The sequence below is a fragment of the Ailuropoda melanoleuca genome, chromosome 10 (assembly GCF_002007445.2).
Source record: "Ailuropoda melanoleuca isolate Jingjing chromosome 10, ASM200744v2, whole genome shotgun sequence".
NCBI classification, from domain to species: domain Eukaryota; kingdom Metazoa; phylum Chordata; class Mammalia; order Carnivora; family Ursidae; genus Ailuropoda; species Ailuropoda melanoleuca.
Window position 1 is genome coordinate 107,987,650 of NC_048227.1, and position 471 is coordinate 107,988,120.

The 471-nt window shown below is 77.5% G+C and overlaps 1 protein-coding gene across 7 annotated transcripts in view; it reads right to left on the bottom strand.

Annotated features, from left to right (window-relative positions):
• RNASET2 (ribonuclease T2) overlaps window positions 1-226 on the bottom strand; it is an 18,265-nt gene extending 18,039 nt beyond the window's left edge. For 4 of the 7 annotated variants that reach the window (XM_034669435.1, XM_034669434.1, XM_034669431.1 and 1 more), the window contains exon 1: window positions 72-214. The gene's annotated coding sequence lies outside the window, so the exon portion shown is untranslated. Of the gene's footprint in view, window positions 1-71 lie in introns of all 7 variants that reach the window. The other 3 variants (XM_034669436.1, XM_034669432.1, XM_034669433.1) reach the window with 3 other exon arrangements.
• Between the last annotated feature and the right edge of the window lie 245 nt (window positions 227-471).

Below are 471 nucleotides of genomic sequence, written 5' to 3' on the forward strand. Positions count from 1 at the left end.
TCCCGGCGGGCCCCGGCCCCCCCCTCAAGCCGGCGGTTCCGACTGGGCCCCGGCCAGGGCCCCCGCCTCACCCGGGCCCCCCAGGCACGCACGCGTCCCCGCCAGTACCGCAGCGTGACCCCAGCCGCGACCTCGCAGTGGACTCCGCCCAGCCGCCAGGACCTGCGCGTTTCCTCCCCTGGGCGTCGGGCCCCGGACTCGCCCCCGTAGACGGGCACGCCCCCGGCCCCGGCAGACACGCCCCCGTAGACGGGCACGCCCCCGTAGACGGGCACGCCCCCGGCCCCGGCAGACACGCCTACGTAGACGGGCACGCCCCCGGCCCGGCAGACACGCCCCCTGGCGCCCCGCCGCCAGGACACGGCCCCGTTGACCCGCACGCCCCTAATCCCGGTGGTCCGCCCTTCCCCCGCTTGTCTTCTTGAGGAGGCTTCTCTTTCAGCCTGGCTCCCGTCCCGGGCCTGCCTTCTG